Below are 23,180 nucleotides of genomic sequence, written 5' to 3' on the forward strand. Positions count from 1 at the left end.
AATGTCCAACACAAGGCATCACACTTCATGTGGCAACATCAGAGGCATTCCCTGTGAATGAGGAATGAGAAGAAGACAGACGCTATTTCTGTTGTTATGTAATGTCATCTCAGAAATACTAGCCAGGATGCTCAGCAGGAAAAGATATGAAACAAAATGCTATATAAAATTCTAGGATGATGGAATAGGTGTACTTTTCCCTATTCCTCTAGCCAAGTACAACTAAAAACACTGGAGAGAAATAAGCAGACTGGCTAGGGACCTTTGGGGTGGCCACCATATTGTCCTCAAGGAACAACATGGGAGTTGGTTCTCTGGATTTTTTTCTACCTTAAATATCTCAGACTTGTATCTAAAGAAGCTGCAAGCCAGGCACACCCAACCACACAACGAAACAAAAATCCCCCTCAAAACTCTGCTTTTTCTAGACAAAGGACCAGGAAGGAGACTGGAAAATGAAGGAGATTAGAAAATGACTGTTCTACTCCAGCTAAATGCCACAGGGAAAAAAACAAAAACAAAAACAAAAACCAGTGGCCCCACCCACCAGCCAAGGCTGAGTGTGGAGCCTCGACTTCCACCCTCACCAGGCTGTAATGAGGTGACTCAAACACCGAGTAAGGCGGGTATTAGAGAAGGCTGAGTGGGGAGCTGGGATTTCCAGCCCCATCCTGCAGTAACAAGGCAGCCCTCACTCTCCCCACAGAGGTGGTGTTAGAGAGCCTCAAAGAAGAGGAAGCACTTTCACCGCTGTCCAGTGGCACGATGCTAGCATGCCCCTCCCCCTGTGAGGAGAGTAATAATAAGACACTCATATCTCCCAACCAGGGTGGTGTCGGTAGAGCCCTACTGGGGAACCAGAACTCCTACACCCAGCCAGCAGTAACAAGAAGCTTCTCCCCTTCTCCCAGTAGAGGCCAAGGAGGAACCTGAATTCTACCACTACTTGAGAGTAATGAAGCGGAACAATGTTTTCCCTGGGGAGCAGCATCAAAAGAAACCAGCTGAAACAAAAGGTTTCAATGAGCTCCAGATTCTCATAACGTAAGAACCCAAGTGTCCAAGTTTCCATCAAAAATCACTCATCATACCAAGAACCAGGAAAATCTCAACTAGAATAAAGAAAGACAATCAATAATGTGGACACCAAGAAAACAGACATGTTACAATTCTCTAAGAAATATTTCAAAGTAGCCATCATAAAATGTTTCAACAAGCAGTTATGAATCAGCCTGAAATAAACGGAAAAATAGAAACGTCAACAAATGATAGAAGATGTAAAGGAGAAGCAGGGGTGCCTGGGTGGCTCAGTCATCAAGCGTCTGCCTTCAGCTGAGATCTTGATCTCAGGGTCCTGGAACCTAGCCCCACGTCGGGCTCCCTGCTCAGCGCGGAGTCTGCTTCTCCCTCTTCCTCTGCCCTTCCCCTCTGCATATGCACATGCTCTCTCTCTTTCTCTCTCTCTCAAATAAATAAATAATCTTCTAAAAATGAAGCAGCAGCAGTAGCAAATGGATGGATAGAAGATATAAAGAAGAACCTCGATAATACCTGGAAAATTTTTTTTAACTCAATTTTTTACAGAAGTTCAACATGGAGGGGACAGAAGAAGAACAGAGGAAAGAATCAGTAAATTTGAAGTTAGAACAATAGAAATTACTGAATCTGAACAACACAGGGAAAGCAGACTTGGGGAAAAAAAAAAAAAAAGCAGAGCCTCAGATGCCTGTGGGACTACAACAAAAGATCTAACGTTCATGCCATCAGAATTCCAGAAGGAAAGGAGAAACAGGGTGGGGCCAAAAACTATTCAAAGATATCATAGTTAAAAATTCCCCAAACTTGACAAAGACAGAAGCCTATAGATTGAGGAAGTTTTTCTGATCCCATACCTCAAACAGGATAAATCCAAAGAAATCCACACCAATCTACAAGGAGTCAAACTTCTTAAAGGTAAAGGCAAAGAATCTATCTTCAAAGCAGGGAGAGAGCAACAGTACCTTCCTTACAGAACAGCGGTTTGGATGACTGTAGACTTCTCATCAGAAACCACGGAAAGTGGAAGAAAGTGGCACAATCATTTTCAAGTGTGGAAAGAAAAGGACTTTTGACTCAGAATTCTATGTCCAGTGAACATATCCTTTAGGTATAAAGTAGAAATCAGGACATTTTCAGATGAAAGAAAATAAAGATAATTTATTGACAGCAGACCACCTGCAAAGAATGGCTAAGGGAAGTTCTCTCAACAGAAGTGAAACTCTGAAAGAAGGAAATCTGGAACATCAGGAAAGAAGAAAGAACACTAGAAAGAATAAAATATGGGTAAATACATTTCCTTCATCTCCAGTGTTTTCTAAATTCTGTTTGACAAGTAAAGAAATTATAATACTATCGAACACAATTCTAAATGTATACACAAGAAATACAGTGGGGGCAGGTAAAGGAACGCAAAGGGAGATAAGGTTTCTGTTCAAACTGTTAAAATGTCAATACCAGTAGACTGTGATAAGTTATGTCCAAAAAAGGACCATCTAGAGCAACTACTAAAAAAATTATACAAAAAAATACAGTGAAAAACACCACAGATAAATTAACATGGAATCTCAAAGAGAAAAAAATCCATAGGAAGGCAGAATAAATAAAGAAATAAAAATAGAAGGAATACACAGGAAACAAAATATAAAATAGCAGACTTAAACCCTAATATATCAGTAATCACATTTAAGGTAAATAGACTAAATGCACCCATTAAAAGACAGATTGATAGACTGGATTGAAAAACATGACCCAAGTATATACACCATCTATATTAGAAACTCACTTCAAATATAATGAAGGCTTTGCTCCATGCAGGCTGCTATAACAAAATACCATAGAACAGGTGATTTATAAACAAGTATTTATTTCTTATAGTTCTGGGGACTGGGGAGTTGAAGATTAAGGCACCCCATATTTGGTATCTGGTGACAGCCCACTTCCTAGTTTACAGATGTTCATCTTTTCACTGTCTTCATATGGAAGAATGTGCTAAAGATCTCTCTGGGGTCTTTTTTATAAAATCCCATTCATGAGATAGATCCCTCGTGACCTAATCACCTCCCAAAGGCCCCGCATGGCGGGGGACAGGGCAGAGTGGGGAAACACAAACATTTGGTCTTAACAATGATGTGGATAGATGGTTAAAAGTAAAAGAATGGGGGCGCCTGGGTGGCTCAGTCAGTTAAGCAGCTGCCTTTAGCTCAGGTCATGATCCCAGGGTCCTGGGATCAAGCCCAGCATCGAGCTCCCTGAAAGGATGGAAAAAGCTATGCCATGCAAACTTTACTCAAAAGAAAGCAGGAGTGGATATATTAAAATCAGGTAAAGCAGACTTCAGAGCAAAGAAAACTACTAGGGGAAAAGAGGTTAATACATAACGTTAAATGGGCCAATCCACCTAGAAGACAGCAATCCTGATTCTGTATGCACAAAGCAAAAGAGCTGCAGAATACAGGCCTTCCTCAACTTATGATGGGGTTACGTCCCAATAACCCCATCCCAGCTGAAAATATTGTAAGTCGAAAATGTATTTGATACATCTAACCTATTGAACATCATTACTTAGCCTAGCTTACCATAAACCCGCTCAGGATACTTACATTATCCTACAGTAACAGGAAGCCTATTTTATAATAAAGAGTTGAGTATATCATGTAATTTATTGAATAGTGTACAGAAGGTGAAAAACAGAATGGGTGTATGGTACATAGAATGGTTGTAAATGTACCAGTGTTTCTCTCCTGATCACATGGCTGCCTGGGAGCTGCGGTTTGCTGCCACTTCCCAGAGTTGGGAGAGAAGATCATACCATATATTCTTATCCTAGGGGGAAAAAATCAAATTTCAAAATTTGAAGTATGGTTTCTACTGAATGTTATTCCTTTTCACCATCATGAAGTTGAAAGATCAGAAGTGGAACCATCAGAAGTCAGGACCATCTCTATGTAAGACAAAAATGGATAGAAACTGAAGGACAAAAAGACAAATTTACAAATATACTATAAGACCTCAATGTGTCTCTCTCAACAATTAATAGAAACTACATGAAAATCAACAGGATATAAGCAAAAATTCCATCAACCAACAGTATCTAATCAAAATTTATGGAATATTGCATCTAACGACAGCAGAATACATAGTCTGTTATTTTCAAATGACCAAGGTACATAGACTAAACAGACCATACCCTGGGCCACGAAACAGATTTTAACAAATTTAAAAGAATATGAATCATGTAGGAGAGTTCTCTGACCACAGTGGGATCAAGCTGGAAATCAATAACAGAAGGATGATAGGAAAACTGAACGATGAATTTCAGAATATTCCATGCGTCAAAGCAGAAGTCTCAGGAGAAATCAGAATCAACTAAAAGAGAATTGTTAATACTGGTAACAAAGTTTTGCAGTGGCCAGTTTCAAAATACATATATAAAAAGCAATAACATTCAATTAAAATATGATGGCAAAATTATCCTGTTCACAGTAACAATAAACAGACTCAAAATCTAGGAATATACTTGACAGCAAATGTGCTAGAGTTATATGGGGAAAAAACATAACTTCACTGAGGACCAAAACTTGTAGATACAGACAAGCTTACTGTAAAATTTATATGGAAATGTAAAGGAACTAGAATAGCTAAAACAATTCAAAAAGGAAGACGAAAAATGGGAAGAATATGTCTACCCAAGTTCAAGACTTATATAGCTACCGCAGTTAAGGCTGTATATTATTTACCGTATTCTTGGATGACTTAATATTGGAAGAAATTCATTAATCATCAGATAAATCTATAAATATAAAACAATTCTAATAAAGTCCTTATGATATCCACCTGGGAAAAGAAATAACCTGATTCAGCCAAGAATATTTACAGAAGAAAAGGAAATGGGGTGGGACTTAAACATACCAGTTACTGACATGTATCATATAGTTTCAGTAATCAAAGAATTTTGCTTGTGGATTAGACAGGCCAGTGGAGGAGAAAGTTCATAATCAGATCTATGCATATGTACAAATTTAGTAAGAGTTTATGTATGGAAATGTATGTTTCATACATTGTGAATGATTTTCTAGTTGTTTGTGGCAGGAGGAAAATTGAGCCCTGGATCTCCCAGATGCCAGGGACAGACATTCCTGGCTGCTTTCAGAGAACAGACTGTAGGGGGTCCGGGCCATAAAGGGGACACAGCAATGAGGCTCTGTGGGAATCCAGACAAGAGCTGTGGTTTGGAACAGGAATGGCAGAGCTCTGTGAAACATGTTTGGATTTGGGTGGATTTTGAAGAAAGAACCAACAGACGTTGCTAATGGATTTAGATGTCTGGGTGAGAAGGAGTGGATTCCAGAAAGAACAAGCAACTGGAAAATAAAGGGTCCTAAGCTGGGCAAACCTGGAGAAGGCACAGACAGGTCCTAGGGTGGTGCATATTTGACATCCAAGGGAAGATCCTGGGTAGGCAGAAAATACAGAGCATGCTTATAAATGTACACACCTGGGGTTTTCAAATTTTCCATAATGAATTACACTATTTTTAACTACTTATTACTATTATTATTTAATTTATTACTATATTTAATTATGTATTTATTAAATAGAATAGTATTTCCTTATTGCTATTTAATAATTATTTTACCCAAAACAGTGATTGAAAAAACTATTGGCTATATTTCCTTGAATCCAGAACCTCTGAGAACCTCAGAATCCTCTGCATTCTAAGTTAGCAGATCTGCCCTCTCAGTAGTTCAGAGGTGATTAAGAAATGCAGGTGAGTCTCCTTGAGGAGACTGAGTCATTTAGGGAGATGACTCCTGGGAGCTGTGGAAAAATCTTCTGCAGAAGGAAGAGTGGGCCCAGCCTTCACATCACCCAGCACAGTGACAGGGGCAAACCACCCAGATCCAGCACCCTAAGATGGCGGGAGAGCTTTGGTCACTCTGCCCAAGAGGACAAAATGGCAGCTTAAAATGGCAGTAGAGGTGGTGAAGATTTCCACCAGACCTCCGGGGAAGGAAATGGGTTGAATCCCACATTGATGGAACACTTGCTCCTTGCCAGGTGTAGGAGACACAAACAGGAACCTAAAGGAGAGTCTGCAGTGCAGCAGGAAGAAAAATTAACATCATGAGAAGGAAAGGAAAGAACATTTATTAGCAACCGCTCGCTTGCACTTATTTCCTTCCGACAACGCTGTGAGACAGATGCCCAAGCTTGCAGAGGGGGATGTGGCAAACACTCCAGCACGAATGCTTAGATTCAGGAATAAGTCCAAAACTTTTAACAACAGACTTGGGAGAGCATCCCAGCCATTCACCAGCCCAGGCAGAGGGTGGGCAAACCCAGTAAGAAATGGACTTAGACTTTGTTCTAAAGAATAACCAGGAGTTTCTTATAGAATAGAGAAGTCACCTTCCTGGCTTTTGTTTTCCAGAAGTCTGAGCTCCTTGAGGGGCAAGAGGGCAAAGGCTAACTTTGTGGGGACATAGCAAGGCACAGAAAGAACACAAGCTGCCCATCCAGGGAGGGACTGAGTCAGCAGGTGCCATGAGCAGTAGGAAGACTATCACTCATTGGGAGGTACCAGCTCAGTGTACCTCAAGAGGCTGGAAGCTGGACTCCAGGCTCCCAGCACTGGCTGTGATCCCAGGACCAAGCTCATGGTTCAAGCAGCATAGCTACCTGCCTCCAAGGGAGCTTGGCAATGAGGCCATGAGGGTAACTGAGAGACTAAAGATGGCTCTCTTCCCACATTGTCCGGGCACCAATGAAGCCTCCCAGATTTTTGTGAGACCCTGGGAAGGAGGACACTTTATTCCCACTCCCCAGGACGAAGAGGATCAAATTTCCCTCCAACCCAGTCATGTGGGAATTCAGAATTCAATTTATTTTGATTTAAAGGAAATAAAGGGAAGCTTCATTTCTTTTACATGGGGGTCTATGGACTAAGATGAATACCCTTCATAGAGATTTCAAAGCCCCCTAGTCATTTATTTATGGAGCAAAACTGGACAGGGTGAGTAGGAAAGATGTTCAACTGGGGCTGTGGTTTTATAGCTCTCTAAGGACAGCTTCCTTCATTATACAAATAATATTTTCACTCCTGCTACGGGCAGCCTCTGGACTGGCTGTCGGCAACACAAAACTTAACAAGGACACAGGCCCTGCCATTAGGGACATCAGTCTGGAGGAAGAGGCAGAAGTGCCCACAAACTATTCCCGAGGTCCTTGTAGCTTACAATTCAAGAGTCGGGTTTGTCACTTATTCATCTGAGACCAGGCCTGTTTGGTCAGTGGTCAGGAACAAGGTACCGCCACTCAGAGGCAGGTGCCTACAATGTAAGCTAACAAGTTTCCAGGACCCACGCTCAAAGGTAAGCCAGGGATAATTCAATCCAATTCAGTGCTCGTTAGAGCAACTCATATGGGAAGCCTGCTCTCTAAAGGTCCCCATAACCAACAAATATTGTGAAATTACAATGAAACCCCAGGATTCCCTAATAAACAGTCAACGAGAATGGGAATAGAGGATTAAGAGCCAAAAGTTTTAGTTAGGTTCAAAAAAAAAGAAAAAAACAAATAAAAATAGTCTACATGGAAAAGGTATGTGCTTTAAAGCTAAGATTCCCAGCCCAATATACGGGACTAGGCGTATATGATTGATGTTTGCTTTGCATAGCCAGGGAGTCCCACCTGGAAATAAAAGCACACTTAAACGGGATCAGTCCAGGAGAGTTTAATAAAGAGATTATTTACAAAGATGTGGGCAAGGTGTAGGAGTAAGCCACAAAGGATATGCACACACACACACACACACACACACACACACCATTGTATTTACTGTTGTTTCCCCAGCACCAAGACAGGGATGGGCTCATGGTAGGTCCACAGGAGGTATTTGTTACATTAATAAATGCTGAATCAAGCCATAGGCAAAGCACAGAAGCTATGATTGTGTTTATGTGTTAGAAATTAAATGTCATTGTGCTGGTAATGCAAAAATAAAGGCACAATTCACAGAAGTTGGGGGGTTAGGTAGAAAGGCAAAAAATAAAAAGGGGAAAAGAAGGTTAAGAGTGCTAATATTCTTTTTTTTTTTTGAGATTTTATTTATTTGTCAGAGAGAGAGAGAGAGAGAGAGTACACACAAAGCAGGCATAGTGGCAGGCAGAGGCAACGAGAGAAGCAGGCTCCCTACTGAGCAAGGAGCCCGATGCGGGACTCGATTCCAGGACTCTGGGATCATGACCTGAGCCGAAGGCAGCGGCTTAACCGACTGAGCCACCCGGGCATTCCAAGAGTGCTAATATTCTTATTTTACTACATGGATAGTCAAGGTGCTGGGCAGAAGTGATGAAATAAGAAATACAAGTTTAAGAAGGTTATTTTGGGGGCACCTGGGTGGCTCAGTGGGTTAAGCCGCTGCCTTCGGCTCAGGTATGATCTCAGGGTCCTGGGATCGAGTCCCGCATTGGGCTCTCTGCTCAGCAGGGAGCCTGCTTCCCTCTCTCTCTCTGCCTGCCTCTCTGACTACTTGTGATTTCTCTCTGTCAAATAAATAAATAAAATCTCAAAAAAAAAGGTTATTTTGTTTGAAGATTATATTTATTTATTTGACAGACAGAGATCACAAGTAGGCAGAGAGGCAGGCAGAGAGAGAGGGGGAAACAAGCTCCCTGCTGAGCAGAGAGCCTGATGTGGGGCTTGATCCCAGGACCCTGAGATCACGACGTGAGCCAAAGGCAGTGGCTTAATCCACTGAGCTACCCAGGTGCCTCTTAAGAAGATTATTTAATGTTGCATAGGTATTAACATAATAAAAAATAGTAATATAGCCATATTGGCATGAGTGAACCAAAGGAGGCAAAAGACATATAAACTAAATTTCATCAAACATAAATCCACTAGATCATTCTGAGGTTGAGACATTCAGAAATAAAACTATAAGCATAGTATTTATAGTGTGGAAATAATCTCTGAAGACCTTATAGTAGAAATTGTTACACATGATTGCTGTAAAATTTTGGTTTCAATAATGAATGACTACATTGTATAAGACTACCATTTCTGTAGATAACAATTATAAACTCTGAACAAAATATTTTTTAAAACTATTTGAAGGCACTAGGAAGTGACCCAAAACAGGCATAAAAAGCAGAGAAGTCAAAGCTTGAAAGAAGGGAATTGGACTGGATAAGATCTATGTTCTTACTAATTTTCCCAAAAGGTATTCTGCTATCTGCATAGGGGAGCAGCTAGAGCTGAAATAGAAAGCTCAAAGTGGCTTGAAGGGTTAGGGTATGAAGCAGCCAAAGTGGAAAATTGAAGGCAGAAAAGCCAGGGGTCGGAGAAGGAGAAGGAGAAGGAGAAGGAGAAGGAGAAGGAGAAGGAGAAGGAGAAGGAGAAGGAGAAGAAGAAGAAGAAGAAGAAGAAGAAGAAGAAGAAGATCCACAGAATGGGGAGTCACCACATTTGCATATAACTCCCCTCAAATCCTTAGCTGGTCCCAAACATGAATGTGCAGAGAAGCTCTACAAAGCCTGCTGGAAATCAGTAGCTGGAAGACTGGAAAAATTGAACAGAGATTTCTGCTGTGACCCACTTCAGGGGAGACAGTTTGGGTTTGGAATCCTCCCAAGTCAGGGGAACTTGCTAAACACTTGGGCTTTCCATTAAGCCCACAGAAGGGTCATGCTTTAGAAGATTATGTCCCAGGTCAAAGAATTCACCATAAGGCTGACATAAAAACTGACTAAATGTATCCTAAGAAAATAAAACAACTTTAAGTTCAAGGTGACTGATCATTAATTAGACTACTTGATAGAACAAAAAGAAACTTGCTTTGGAGAACTACAACAAAATCCAGAGTTTCTACAACAGAGCGTGGAAAATGCCCAGTATATAATTTTTTTTAGAAATTAGACATACAAAGCAACTATAAAATGTGACAAATAGTCATGGAGGAAAAATTCCATTCAATAAAAATAGAACCTAAGATGATCCAAATGTTGAAATTAGTAGACAAGGACTTTAAAACAACTGTTATAAAATAGTCAAAGAATTCAAAAAAATTTGAGCAGAAAATGGAAATTATATAGAAATTTTGAAAACTGAAAAGTACATCCAAAATGAAAAATATACTAATAAGCTTAACAATAAATTAGATGTGGCAGAAGAGAAAGTAAGCATACTTTAAGATGGATCAATATAAAGTCTCTGGCATAAAAAAAAAAAAACAGATAAAATTTGAAGGAAAAAGTAGTCTCTGTGAAAGACATAATATCGAGTACTCTAACAATGTGTACAGTTGAAGTCTTAGAAGGAGACAGTGAAGAGCCAAACAGAATTAATAAAACAATGCCCCCAAATTCCCATATTTGGTAAAACAACAATAACAAAAAAAAATCAGGGGTGCCTGGGTGGCTCAGTCAGTTGAACAGCTGACTCTTGGGTGTCAGGTCGTGATCTCAAGGTTGTGAGACAGAGCCCTGAATCAGGCTCCACACTCAGCGAGGAGTCTGCTTAAGATTCTCTCTCCCTCTCTTTCTACCCCTCCCCCACCACTCTCTCTCTTTCTCTCTAAAATAAATAAATAGCCCTTAAAAACAAAAACAAATTAAAAAAAAAAGTTTCGAGAAGCTCAGCATCTACCAAGAAGAATGAACACAATCACACTAAGTCACATCATAATTCAATTTCTAGAATCTAAAGAGAAAAAGAAAATGTTGAAAGCAGCCAGAGAAGGGAAAAGAGACATGGGGCACAAACATCAGATTTTTCACGAATGTCTCATGAGAAATAATGGAGGTGACTTAACAATGGAATGACATCTCTAAAGAGTCGAAGAAAAATGCTGTCAACACTGAATTCTATAGTGAGTGAAAGTATCCTCCAAAATGAGATGAAATAAAGATATTTTCAAATAAATGAAAGCCATAAGTATTTGTCATTAGACTTGTAACACAAGTAATGCTAAAGGGAGTTCTTCGGGCTAAAGAAAATGACACCAGGACGAAACTTGAATCTCAGTAAGGAATACGGAACACTAGATGGTAAATAGCTTTGTAAACATACAAGACTTTTTTCTACCCACATATACTTTCAAAACTGTTGAAAGCAAAATAATGGCACTATCAGGTGGGGTTTATAAGTATGTAGAAATAAAAGATATAACAACGATGGCATAAAGGATGGGGTAGAAGAGCAGATAAACGAAATGATTCCATTTTAAGGCTGTTGCATTTGTGAAACGTCAAGTATGAACCGTGATATGGGAGGTATAAAGTGTGAAATGAGAATTTCACTAGATGTGAAGCAATAAGTGAACAGAGGTGTGACATAATTTTAAATAGGATTTGATAAGCCAAGAGTACACAATACTAACCTTAAAAAAAAAACACTAATATATAATTAAAAAGAGGAATAACTAAGAAGCCAAGAGTGGGAAATAAAATGAAATCTGGAAAGCAGTCAATTAATCCAAAAGAGGGCAGGATCAAAGGATCAAAGGCATGATAGCCAAAAGAAAAAAACAAGATGAATAACAAGATGGTAGATCTAAACTCAACCACTCCAATAATTGCATTAAATGTAAATAAAGTATATATGTCAATTAAATGGCAAAGAATATAAGACATTAGACAAAAGCAATACTCAGCTATATGCTACCTATAAATGATAATGCTTTAAATATAAAATAAAGTGTACAAAAATATAAACCATGTTAACAGTAGGCATAAGAAGGCTGTTGTGGCTATTTTAATAACAGAAAAGTGGACTTCAAGACAAAGAGCATTACTAGAGATAGAAATTTCATGGTGGCAAAGCAACAACTCGTCAGGAAGATAAAATTATCTTAAATGTGTATGCACCTAATAACAGAGCTTTGAAATACATGAAGCAAAACTGACAGACATGAAGGGAGAAATTGACAACTACACAAAAATTAATTTGAAATGGACCATAGACCTAAATTTATAAGATAAACTACAAAACAAAAAACAAAATCTCCAGAAGCTTGAAGTAGACCACGAGATTGTAATAATAAAGATATATTTGGTTTTTATCCCCATCTCTGACACAGAGCTCCTAAAAGCCTTGGAATTTTCTGTGATGACAATGATAAGATGTCCTTTTTTTTTTTTTTTAAGATTTTATTGATTTATTTGACAGAGAGAGACACAGCAAGAGAGGGAACACAAGCAGAGGGGGTGGGAGAGGGAGAAGCAGGCTTCCCGCTGAGCAGGAAACCCAACTTGGGGCTCAATTCCAGGACACTGGGATCATGACCTGAGCTGAAGGCAGATGCTTAACCAACTGTGCCACCCAGGCACCCCTGGGTGAGATGATTTGGGAAAACACGTAAGGGTAGGAGCTGATTGCCAGGAGAACTAAGCATGTGATTAGAAAGTTGAAAATTTCAGTCCCACCCCCTGACTTCAGGGAAAGGAAAGGGGCTAGAGATTAAATCAGTCACCAGTGGCCAATGATTTAATTAATTGTGCCTATGTAATGAACCTCCATAAAGACCCAAAAGGAAGGGGTTCAGAGAGCTTCCAGTTGGAGAACGAGAATGCTTCCACATACTCCCATGCCAGGCCCAAATTCCAGAAGGACAGAAACTCGTCTGTTTCTCTTCACCTCCTGTATCTCTTCATCTATCTGTTGATTCTTATCCTCTAATACCTTTTGTAATAAACCAGTAAGATAGAAGGTAAATGGGTTTCCTGAGTTCCTGAGTTCTGTGAACTGCTATAGCAAATTAATCACTCAAGGAGGGGTCATGGGAACCTCCAATCTATTGCTGCTGGGGCCCGTCAGACACATGGGTAACTGGGGCTAGACACTGGCATTTCCAGTGGAGGGCAGTCTTGTGGGACTGAGCCCTTAGCCTGTAGAATTGGGGGTTGTCTCTGGGGAGAGAGTGTCAAAATTGAGTTGAACTGTAGGGCACCCAGCTGGCATCAAAGCATTGCTCATTGGTGTGGGAAACTGCCTCCCACATTGGATTAAGGTGCAAAACAAAAATAGGCAAAGACTTCTTAGAACACAAACAGCATTAACTGTCAAGAAAAAAAAACAAAAAGCATCCAGGCTGAAAAAGGCAGAAATACAACTACCTTCATTCTCAGACAACATCATCTGGTATATAGAAAATCCTCAAGAATCCACATTAAAATAAAAAAGAGTAAGGGACATATAAAAGTCAATTGCCTTTCCAAATGTGAGCAATGAACATCTGAAATGAAATCAAGCAAGCGAACACATTCATAATAGTATAAAAAAGAAATAAATGCTTAGGAATCAATTTCACAAAAGAAGTATAAAGCTCATACTCTAAAAACTATAAAACTTTACTGTAAGAAATTGAAGATGATCTAAACAAAGGGAGAGACATCCCATCTTCATGGATTAGAAGGACTTGATACTACTGTTAAAGCGCCAATTTTTCTACCAATCGACCTGAGACTCCTTAAAATCCCTATCAAAATCCCAGTTGGCTGGCTTGCTTATCTATCTATCTATCTATTTATTTATTTACTTATTTAGTTATTTATTTTAGAATAAATTTGGATTTACACTTACTTCACGCCATACACAAAATTTAACTCAGAATGGCTCAAGACCTAAATGTAAGAACTAAAAATTATTACACTCTTAGAAGAAAGCAGTAAATCAGAGTAACCTTTGTTAGGCAGTGATTTCTTAATTATGACATTAAAAGCTGAAGAGATCAAAGAGAAAGCCTGATAAATGGACTTTATTCCTCCCTCTAGTGGATCTAAATATAATCTTACCTAACTATTTCATGGTAGGGTTTTTTTTGTTTTTTTTTTTTTTTGGAACAATAGTTAAAGAAATTTCTATAGCAATCACTCTAACCAGTAGTGGTGTTAACAGTCACTATGGTGAATTAGTTTTGGTTTTTTTTTAAAGATTTTATTTATTTGACAGAGAGAGAGAGAAATCACAAGTAGGCAGAGAGGCAGGCAGAGAGAGGAGGAAGCAGGCTCCCTGCTGAGCAGAGAGCCCAATGCAGGACTAGATCCCAGGACCCTGAGATCATGACCTGAGCTGAAGGCAGCAGCTTAACCCACTGAGCCACCCAGGCACCTTGGTGAATTAGTTTTAACAAGAAGAGGTGTGAGGGGATTTTTCAGGGTTGATATGGATGGTCCGTATCTTGAGTACAGTAGAAACCACACGACTCTATCAATTAATCAACACTGATTTATTTGGAGATTTTTAACTGTGCATTTCACCGTAGGTAAATTTTGCCTCAGTTAAACTTTCCTTTTGATGAGTGATGTGAGAGGAGGAATGGATGAAACAGGTAGCGAGCTTTCGTTTTGAGACCTCCAGTACTTCTTAAAATTTGTAAAAGCAGGTATCTGGATTACTTTAAAATCTTGAAGTATGGGGAAAGAAAACATTCAGATGTGAAGCTTCTTATCATAGCTTCGTAGAAGACGGAAGGTGAGAAGAAATCTCTTGTTTGAGAAGGGATCATTTACACTCCCCCAACCCCCTCCTGCCAGCCAGACCACTGTTCAGGGAGACCACCCCCCACCCCCGGGAGGTTCAGGGGCAGGGTCTCAAGACAAAAGATTTGCTCTTAAAAGCTGCTATGGAACCAAAGTTGTAATCATTTACTCCCTATTGTGAAGCTACTGTACCAAATACATAATCTACAAAAGAAAAAAAAATGAAAGTCAAAATCTCAAAAGCTTCCTTTTTTAAAAAAAATGCTAAAGCTTATTTGCATATCAAAATTGCCTCAGGATAGTAAGCAGAATTAGAAAATTAAGGAATTACATTAGAAGGGACAGAAAGAAGTAGGACAAATATGTAGAAGTATATAGAACTAGCCCCTCCCTCTATCACCCAAAAGCTGGTTTCAAGTTTAAATCAACCACTCAGCAATGTTCATAAATAAAGAGCAAGACTAAATATCACAGCTGTTGAATTTTGATAATACTATTAGCACAACTGTATTTGCTAACTCAATGACAAACAAACCTTTTTCATTAAAAAATACACATCTGGGGTGCCTGGGTGGCTCAGTGGGGTAAAGCTTCTGCCTTCAGCTCAGGTCATGATCTCAGGGTCTTGGGATGGAGCCCCGCATCAGGCTCTCTGCTCAGCAGCGAGCCTGCTTCCCCCTCACTCTCTGCCTGCCTCTCTGCCTACTTGTGATCTCTGTCTGTCAAATAAATAAATAAAATATATATTTTTTAAAAAATACACATCTGGGGTGCCTGGGTGGCTCAGTGGTTAAGTGATCCTAGATTCCTGGGACCGAGCCTCTCACTAGGCTCACTGCTTGGTGGGGAGCCTGCTTCTCCCTCTCCCATTCCCCCTGCTTGTATTCCCTCTCTCACTGTTTCTCTGTCAAATAAATAAAATCTTTTAAAAAAATTAAAATTAAAAATATAAATAAATAAACACACACACACATCTGTACAGCATTACTCCCTCTAGTGGACCTTAAAAAAAAATCTATAGAGCAATTTCATCTCTTGGAACAATAGCAAAAGAACTTTCCATAAGTCACTCTGAGCAGTAGTTATTTCAGTAGTCACTACAATGAATTAATTTTGCTTTCTTATATAGCATGCTTCTTTTCCATTCTCTATTCTCTAAGAAAAAGGTACTTAACATTTATCTGTATAACTAACTGCTCATAAATCAGAAAAGGATAGGCATTTCAAATATTACTCACAAGGATAAAAATTTGAAAACTACTGAAGGTTGTATTATATTCAACATAAATAATTAATATTCAAAGAATTTTACAGTCACCTGCAAGTAAAGCCCAACTCCAAAAACCATTTCCACAACCCATTCGCCCAAGTGTCACTGCCAAGTGCTCAAAATTGGGTTACCCATCATTTTGTAATAAGAAATAATCCAAGTTCCATATCTCCTATTTTGATAAAGCCAAATTTCAGATATAATCTAATTAGTCATTAGACCCTAAAATCTCAAATGCTTTTTGGAACTTTCTTGCAAACACTTTGTCATGCCGTGACTCCATTTTGCATCTGGGGACTCATACATAACACAGAGGTGACAAAATGACATGATTTCGTTAACATGACTTCTATTTCTAGACATCTGAGTTCTGCAACTCAATTAGTCACAGACGCCACTGCCGGGGACCAGGTCCCTTAAAGAGAGCAAAGATAATGACATTCAGTTGAGCTGATCTCTATAGCCTAACCCGAGTCAAATTTTAATAACCAGACAGCAAACCCTGTGCTTCAACGATCTGGGAGTAGTTTTACTATTGCAAATAACCGAACGGGGTTTCATATATCTTTTCAAAATGAAGAATTTGAAATGGCAACACATCTTAGAAGTGCAGGTTCTTCCAGACGTGAGTTTAGGTAAAATATTGATGACAAGGCTTCCTGTATGTAAGAAATAACATTTAATGGCAGGCGAAGAGATACATTTCCCACCAAAATCGAATGCCACTGCCATCAACAGTCCCACAGAGGCTCAGCTACCTAAAATGGAAATGAAAATCTAATGTATGGAAATATTCTCTTAGAAAAACTCCTTAAGGCTTCACATGTATTAATGTATTAGTTTGCAAACATTAAGATCAAAGCCAAAGCAACAAATACATCCTAAAAAGTTTTTCGTCAGATTTTTATTAACGATATACAAGTAACAGGGCATAAAAAATTAATAGGCCCAAGCCTTGAAACGTGAAACCCAATGATCTCTGGCCAAGCCCACCTCCTCTGCTTTTTGTTTCAGTGATGATGGCTTTGGGTCTTCTTGCCTGGAGCGACTCTACCCAGTTAAAAAAGGAGAAAGAAAAGGTTAACAGATGGTTTCAGAGCCCCTCATCTCTTGCAGTTAAGTCAAAAAATAGCAGAGGAAAGAGAACAGGAGCCAAGGTGTCAAAAACGTGAGGCCTAAATTCATAGATGTGTAATTTCAAGCCTTTAGGCTTACCCAATAAGCTGTTAAATATTCAGTTTTAAAGAAAATCTACTGTAGGTTTAAAAAATCCACCCACTTTACTTATAATATTGCTAACTCTTAAGTTTAAAAATAAGTATCTATTCTTTTTTAAGTTTTTAAAATGTTGTACACTGGGTTCCCCCCTCCCCATACCCCTTAGGCCTTCTGTGGGATTCCATGCCCCCAGATCTTTTCTTTCCAGGAGGCCAACTCATCTAACAGAGAAGCAGCCACTATAAAGTAGAGAAAGAAATGGGCATGAGGTACATTTCCCACTTCCTGGATCCCAAAATATCTTGGGTGCCAAGCGTTCAGCCCCAACTCTCTTGGACAATGAAATCGATCCTTAACTGTTCACAGATCTTTACCTGACTATCCTAGAAATATGCCAGCAGCAAGGGGCAGGAGGGCCTCCCTCTGTGATGTTTAGTATATGCTGACAGACTTGGGGCCTGAAGAGTTATGTGCGGGAGAAAATAAAAATTAAAAATATTTGACTTGTAAACACAAGAAAAAACAAGTGCTGGCAAGGATGTGGACAAAAGGGAATGTCTGTGCACTGGTGAGGGAGTTACCCTTGGAAAACAGTATGGAGGCTCTGCAAAAAGTTAAAAAAAACATAGAACCATGGTCCAGTAATTCTACTTCTGGGGATTTATCCCAAAGAAATGGAAACACAAACTTGAAAAGATATCTGCACCCCCATGTTCAGTGCAGCACCAAGATATGGTAGCAGCATAAGTGTCTGTCAGGGGATGAATGAATAAAGAAGTCTTGGCAATTATGAATAGCGGAATATTATTCAGCCATGAAAAAGGATGAGCTCTTGCCATTTGTGACATGTGGGTGAACTTTGAAGTCATTATACTAAGTGAAATAAATCACACAGAAAAGCAAATATAGGATCTCTGACCTCATTTATATGTAGAATCTAAAAAAAAAAATGAAGCAAACAAACAAAAACATATAGATATAGACAGCGGGTTGATGGTTGCCAGAGAAGGAAGTTGGGGGGTGAGGGACCTGGGTCAAGGGGGTCAAAAGGAACAAACTTCTAGTTGCAAAATAAATAAGTCATTATAAAATAAATACAGCATGACGACTATAGTTAATAACACTACACTGCATATTTGAATGTTGTTGAAAGAATAGGTCTTAAAAGTTCTCATCACAAGGGGCATCTGGGTAGCTCAGTGGGTTAAGCCTCTGACTTCGGCTCAGGTCACAGTCTCAGGGTCATGGGATCGAGACCCGCATCGGGCTCTCTGCTCAGGAGGGAGTCTGCTTCCCCCTCTCTTGCTCTGCTTGCCTCTCTGCCTGCTTGTGATCTCTCTCTGTCAAATAAATAAATAAAATCTTAAAAAAAAATTCTCATCACAAGAAAAAGAAATTCTGTAGCCGCGCATGGTGATGGATGTTAATTAGATTTATGGCAGTTGACCATTTCACAATATAGACAAATATCAAATCATTATGTTGCACACCTAAAACTAATATAAGGTTGATGTCAGTTATATCTTGGTTTAAAAAAAATTTTTTTTAAACCACCAAAGATATATTTGACTTGATCTTTCAAAAGAAAAAATTTGCCTGGTTCTAATCTATATTTATTAGCAACACATTTTAAACAGACAGAATGAAGAATAACTACACTAAAGCCAAAACACACCCACTTTGACAGAAAACAATGGCGGAGACCACCGTCAGAGGGACCTAAATGTGGACATGGACACCAGTGTGGAGCTCTGATGGGAGGGGAGAAAGAAGGGGCTCCTGGCACCATACTAACGAGGGCTCTCCTCTCCCCAAAGAAGAGTCCCCAGGGGCCCCATGACTGACTGCCACCAGTACCAGCCCCCAGTCCTGCCTTCAGTGGCTGGACCCTCCCCACCAGACACACAGCTTCTGATGTAGCAAGGCCCACACTAGCTTCTCCTTCTTTAGACCATCTGCACCAGATTCTCTCCTTTACAACGAGATCTGCCCCCATGGGATCTGCTCCTTGTTTGATCACTCCCTCCTTCTTGCCATCCCCCAAGCCTCCTGGTTTTGCAGCATGAAATGGGTGGGAAGAAGAAGAAATTGAAAAGAGGGGAGTAAGGAGGAGAAATGAGAACCAAGGTCATCATCTGAACTTGAGGAAGGGAAAGAGTGTTAAGGAGAAAAGAAGCCATGAATCAGGGGTCTTAGAGAGTGGCAGAGAGACCCAGCTGGGGAAGTGGATTCGGCTGCTGAGCTCTGCTAAGGATCTGCTTAAAGTTTGTGGTCATATAATTAAAGTAGGGCCAAGTTAGTGTGGTATTGGGGGAGGAGGAGGGACAAGGGACTGGAGACTTCTAAGAAAGGAGTCCAGTTATGGACCACACACAGAGCTCTATTTCTAGTTACCTAAAAGAGGATTTGAATTAAATGGGCTGAGAGATTTTCTCCAGGAAGCAGAATTACGGGTAGCCTTTGTTAACCTCTTTATACTTCTTAGGATTTTCTTAAGATTTTGCAAAGAGTAGGTATTTCCTTTTATAAACAGATAAAAACAATAAAGCCATCTCCAAAACATATTAAAAAATTAAAAATCCAGTGAAATGAGGTTTTGTTAGGAAAGAAAGCAACTAACCCAATTTCTTACAGGAAAAAAAAATGCTGCCCTAAATTTGGATGCTTCCTTGACTATTAATTTGGTTATTTAATGATAACCCTCTCCAACAGGAAAAATACTAATGAATCACTTGGGGAAAATGAAGAAAAGCACAGTACTAGAAAAACACACCCACGAACACATCTACAAAGCTATAGAAAACATATTGTCCACGGGACCTGTGTGGCCTCTTTGGAGATTTCCAGGTAAAAAGGCAGGAGATCATTTTCCAGTCATGCCTGGAAGGTGGTGTCAGGAGGAAGAATTCCCCACCAGGTCAGTCTGTGATGTAGTAGAGTAAAGAAGGAGGGTGACCTTGAAAGGTTGGTGACTCAGAACCCATGACAGGACTGTAGTCTGTTGCCTATTGTGAGCAGCCTAGTCTGCTCTATGAAGGCGAGGAGAGAGGGGCCCCAGAGCCCCTTCCCTATCATACGGCAGGCTGAGCACAGAGGTCCAATTTGGGAGGAAGTGTGATGCCTCCAGTTTTCTAGGCCCTGAAGGTCAGCGGGCTGTGGGAGTCCTGCTTGCCCTGGGCAGCCATTCCAGCGGGTGGCTGGAGCTCCCTCTGTCAGCCATACTTGCTTCATCTGAAAATCAAATCTTCCTCAAAGCGTCTGTGTTCTTGAGACTCAACGTCTAAGGACTTCATCAAGTATGTCAAGAAAGACCAACCTGTGGGCTTTGGGGGTTGGCGGGGAGAGGGAGATGCCCCGTTAAGGGTACACAGATATATGATGCTTGGGTCTGTCTTCACCAATCCCAGCTTTCCCAGAATTCCCAGAATTCCCCAGAATTCCCACCAATCCCAGGAAGGTAGTTGACTGAAAGACCCTTCCCCTCCTCCCACTTTAAATTTTAGGGATGATAAATTACCATGAAATTAATTTAGCTTTACCGTTACACTTTGACTGTGAGGCCTGAGCCAAGGACATTTTTCTGTTAAAGTCTTTGTAGATGTAACATTTCTGTATGCCTGAAATACATCTGTGTATAATACTGATATTGGGAAAATCTATTAATATTTTGTAAAGATGACATGTTTGGTATAGCATTTGGCTTTTTCTGGAGGAAAAGAACAGAATCTCACAAAATGGTAGAAATTCTACCTGGCGGACTGCCCAGGCATGACCCGTATACTCATCCCGATGGATTGAGGTCTTCATGAATGGGAAGCTATTGTTTGAAAAGATCATTTCTGATATAATTGGAAATTGGGCGGGAGGGTCCTTTTTTTAAAGATTTTATTTATTTATTTGACAGAGAGAGATCACAAGTAGGCAGAGAGGCAGGCAGAGAGAGAGGGGGAAGCAGACTCCCCGCTGAGCAGAGAGCCCAATGGAGGGCTCGATCCCAGGACCCTAAGACTATGACCTGAGCTGAAGGCAGAGACTTAACCACTGAGCCACCCAGGTGACCCAGCCACCTAGAGGCAGGCAGAGAGATAGGAGGAAGCAGACTCCCTGCTGAGCAGAGAGCCGGATGCTGGGCTTGATCCCAGGACCCTGAGACTATGACCTGAGCTGAAGGCAGAGACTTAAACACTGAGACCGCCAGGTGAGGGTCTTAAGACCCTCCATAAAAAACACATTTCTGACTACTTTGCTTTTCACTCAGAAGAAATAAAAAAAGAACTCCTAAAGCCGCCCCAGCTGGGACAAAGACCAAAAGACCATAAACCAGGGTTTCTCACTGGGATTGTGTGATAAGCAGGTCCAGCACATTCCAGAATGGTGTTTGTTTCTGATACTTGGCAGCTGTACAAGGTTGGTACAAGTGAGGAGGAATTCTGCTCTGCCTGACCTTGTTTAGGAACGGGAATACACATCCCTTTAGAGTTTGAAACCCTGAGTGTTCACGCTTTAATCTTTCAAACTCGCACCTTCCCAGGGCACCCTCGGCTTTCATCAGTGCTTTTCTCATAGTCATGCCTCTTTATAGTTTTATAATTTTTTAAAGGTAATACTAGAAGAGTTTAAGGCATCGGTATCCATTTTTCATTAAAGTGTCAAAACTCCCGATACTACAGAGTCACCACCATGCCAACAGTTTCAATTTTAAACCCATTCCCCAATTCTGATGACATTAGAACTTCACCTATGGCACTATTACCTTATAACTTTCATTTTTAATTAAAGAAGTTAAATTGGCAACAGAAAACACTTCGCTTTCACATTAGCTTTGTTAATAAAAAGTGAGAGTTAAAAGCAGAGTACCTGTGGATAAAAATCTAGTTCTAAGCTCCAGTTTCTCCTTCATCTCGTGAAGTCGGTAAGTTAAAATAAAAGAAACAAGAGAAGATAAAAATATTTTCAAACTAACCATTTTGGCTCATTATTAGCCTAGAAACTAGAATAGCTATTTCTATGTAGCAAAAATTTCACACTTCTGCAGATCCTCTGCAAAATGGTTAAGTAATTAGTAAAGAAAGGTGGCCAAAATCCCGAAGAAGATGAAAGAAAAAGAATTACTCTCAAAAAACAAACAAACAAACAAAAAACTGCAAACAAACATGGTAGATGTTGATGCAAAAGAAGGAAAACCTGCAATTATCAAATCTAACTAAAGAACTAATGTTAAGGTATGGAAGCAATATACAGCTGTAAAGTGTTTTTATCACGATATGAGCAAACCGCAATACTTTCATTTAGCTAACATAAAGAGAAGGGAAAATCTGGATGTCTTCTTTATCAGTTATCAGAGAGATACATGTGTACATCTTCTAAAATTGGAGAAAAGCTCTATTTCAAACTAACAAGTTGAAAAAACAAAATACCAGATTTCCAGTCAATTCTCTTAAAATTCATTTTTCTAGCCAAGAGTACTCCACTACCAACCAACCAACAAAAAACAAAACAACAACAACCACAAAAACCCACAAGTTTAAAATGGAAATAAGAAGGCAACAATCATACTAACCAAGAAAAGCAAGAAAAAACCGGTCAAACTTTGCACAAGACACAATTTTATTAGCTTTCATGAGAGGAAGAAATAAAACTGACCAACTCCTCTCTCTCTCTCAAGATCATACTAAAATTGTATAAAAAAAATGTAAAACAAAAGTGTAAGTTCATGAAAACAAAGAGCCCTGAAAAGAAGCACCTCTCAATGAATGTGTCAACTGTCAACAAATGTTCGAAAAGACAGTGCTGATGAAAGAATTCTGGTTCCAGTAAGACAGAACAGTACACTCCACCCTGTCTCTCCCACTGAATGCAGCTATAAAATGTCGGCAGAATGCACGAATCCTCTATGAGGATTCTGAGAAAGGAGTGATAGATTGGGGGTGGGGGAAGAACATAATCAGAGGTACCAGCAAACAACTTCTTTTCCTCCCAGGAGCCCCCAGTCTAGTCGCAGCACAACTGGAAACTGGAATGGCCCCTGGTATAGAGAATGCTCCAGGACATGCCCCCTTGCTCTGGTTTGAGGAACAGGGAAAGGGCCCCCTAACACTCAGAGTTAGTGTGAGAAATAGCACCTTTGTTTTTTGTTCGCCATTTCCTTCTGCCTCAGCCCAGTGCATGGCAGA

At 39.9% G+C, this 23,180-nt stretch overlaps 1 long non-coding RNA gene across 1 annotated transcript in view; it reads right to left on the reverse strand.

The window, feature by feature from the left end:
* Positions 1-3,664: 3,664 nt before the first annotated feature.
* The window catches only part of LOC309852327, a 63,424-nt gene continuing 43,908 nt past the window's right edge, over positions 3,665-23,180 (reverse strand). Inside the window, exon 2 of the long non-coding RNA XR_014305176.1 lies at positions 3,665-3,861. This is a non-coding gene — a long non-coding RNA (uncharacterized lncRNA). The remainder of the gene's footprint in view (positions 3,862-23,180) is intronic.

Source organism: Mustela nivalis, assembly GCF_964662115.1.
Source record: "Mustela nivalis genome assembly, chromosome: 18".
Classification (NCBI taxonomy): domain Eukaryota; kingdom Metazoa; phylum Chordata; class Mammalia; order Carnivora; family Mustelidae; genus Mustela; species Mustela nivalis.